A 2,569-nucleotide genomic window follows, 5' to 3' on the forward strand; every position below is an offset into this window, starting at 1 on the left:
TGGAATCAGCCAGAAGGAGATCTATAGGGGGAAGGGGTGTGTGTGTGTGTGTGTGTGTGTGTGTGTGTGTGTGTGTGTGTGTGTGTGTGTGTGTGTGTGTGTGTGTGTGTGTGTGTGTGTGTGTGTGTGTGTGTGTAATGTATTCAGGGGTGGTTGGCTTGTGCAGTGTAGCTAGCATTCTCAGGATGAGTGTTGATCAGCCGAATAATTGAACCGTATGCAACTAAAGTGGTCGGCCGTAAAAAGTAAGAGGGAACTCTGCAGGGCCCTGAAAGATACGAGGAGGGGTCAACACTGGGGGGCTCATTAAGAAACAAACCTACCTGGAGAATCAGCAAGAAACTATACTCTACATCCCAAATGGCAAACTATTGTCTTTCCAGTGACTACTGTTGACCAGGGCCCATAGGCACTGTATAGGACCAGGGTCCATAGGGACTGTATAGGACCAGGGTCCATAGTGACTGTATAGGACCAGGGCCCATAGTGACTGTATAGGACCAGGGTCCATAGGGACTGTATAGGACCAGGGTCCATAGTGACTGTATAGGACCAGGGCCCATAGTGACTGTATAGGACCAGGGTCCATAGAGACTGTATAGGACCAGGGCCCATAGTGACTGTATAGGACCAGGGCCCATAGTGACTGTATAGGACCAGGGCCCATATGGACTGTATAGGACCAGGGCCCATAGTGACTGTATAGGACCAGGGTCCATAGAGACTGTATAGGACCAGGGCCCATAGTGACTGTATAGGACCAGGGTCCATAGAGACTGTATAGGACCAGGGCCCATATGGACTGTATAGGACCAGGGTCCATAGGGACTGTATAGGACCAGGGTCCATAGAGACTGTATATGACCAGGGTCCATAGGGACTGTATAGGACCAGGGCCCATAGTGACTGTACATGACCAGGGTCCATAGTGACTGTATAGGACCAGGGTCCATAGTGACTGTATAGGACCAGGGTCCATAGTGACTGTATAGGACCAGGGCCCATAGTGACTGTATAGGACCAGGGCCCATAGTGACTGTATAGGACCAGGGTCCATAGGGACTGTATAGGACCAGGGTCCATAGTGACTGTATAGGACCAGGGTCCATAGTGACTGTATAGGACCAGGGTCCATAGTGACTGTATAGGACCAGGGTCCATAGTGACTGTATAGGACCAGGGTCCATAGTGACTGTATAGTACCAGGGCCCATAGGGACTGTATAGGACCAGGGCCCATAGTGACTGTATAGGACCAGGGTCCATAGTGACTGTGTAGGACCAGGGTCCATAGGGACTGTATAGGACCAGGGCCCATAGGGACTGTATAGGACCAGGGCCCATAGTGACTGTATAGGACCAGGGTCCATAGAGACTGTATAGGACCAGGGTCCATAGGGACTGTATAGGACCAGGGTCCATAGTGACTGTATAGGACCAGGGCCCATAGGGACTGTATAGGACCAGGGTCCATAGGGACTGTATAGGACCAGGTTCCATAGAGACTGTATAGGACCAGGGCCCATAGGGACTGTATAGGACCAGGGCCCATAGGGACTGTATAGGACCAGGGTCCATAGTGACTGTATATGACCAGGGTCCATAGTGACTGTATATGACCAGGGTCCATAGTGACTGTATATGACCAGGGTCCATAGTGACTGTATAGGACCAGGGTCCTGTGGGACTGGTGAGGCTCTGAGGCCTGTGGGACTGGTGAGGCTCTGAGGCCTGTGGGACTGGTGAGGCTCTGCGGCCTGTGGGACTGGTGAGGCTCTGAGGCCTGTGGGACTGGTGAGGCTCTGAGGCCTGGGGGACTGGTGAGGCTCTGAGGCCTGTGGGACTGGTGAGGATCTGAGGCCTGTGGGACTGGTGAGGCTCTGAGGCCTGGTGACTGGTGAGGCTCTGAGGCCTGTGGGACTGGCGAGGCTCTGAGGCCTGTGGGACTGGTGAGGCTCTGAGGCCTGTGGGACTGGTGAGGCTCTGAGGCCTGGTGACTGGTGAGGCTCTGAGGCCTGTGGGACTGGTGAGGCTCTGAGGCCTGGGGGACTGGTGAGGCTCTGAGGCCTGGTGACTGGTGAGGCTCTGAGGCCTGTGGGACTGGCGAGGCTCTGAGGCCTGTGGGACTGGTGAGGCTCTGAGGCCTGTGGGACTGGTGAGGCTCTGAGGCCTGGTGACTGGTGAGGCTCTGAGGCCTGTGGGACTGGTGAGGCTCTGAGGCCTGGGGGACTGGTGAGGCTCTGAGGCCTGGTGACTGGTGAGGCTCTGAGGCCTGTGGGACTGGCGAGGCTCTGAGGCCTGTGGGACTGGTGAGGCTCTGAGGCCTGTGGGACTGGTGAGGCTCTGAGGCCTGGTGACTGGTGAGGCTCTGAGGCCTGTGGGACTGGTGAGGCTCTGAGGCCTGGTGACTGGTGAGGCTCTGAGGCCTGTGGGACTGGTGAGGCTCTGAGGCCTGGGGGACTGGTGAGGCTCTGAGGCCTGGTGACTGGTGAGGCTCTGAGGCCTGTGGGACTGGCGAGGCTCTGAGGCCTGTGGGACTGGTGAGGCTCTGAGGCCTGTTGGACTGGTGA

The sequence above is a fragment of the Salvelinus namaycush genome, unplaced genomic scaffold, assembly GCF_016432855.1.
Source record: "Salvelinus namaycush isolate Seneca unplaced genomic scaffold, SaNama_1.0 Scaffold227, whole genome shotgun sequence".
Taxonomy (NCBI): domain Eukaryota; kingdom Metazoa; phylum Chordata; class Actinopteri; order Salmoniformes; family Salmonidae; genus Salvelinus; species Salvelinus namaycush.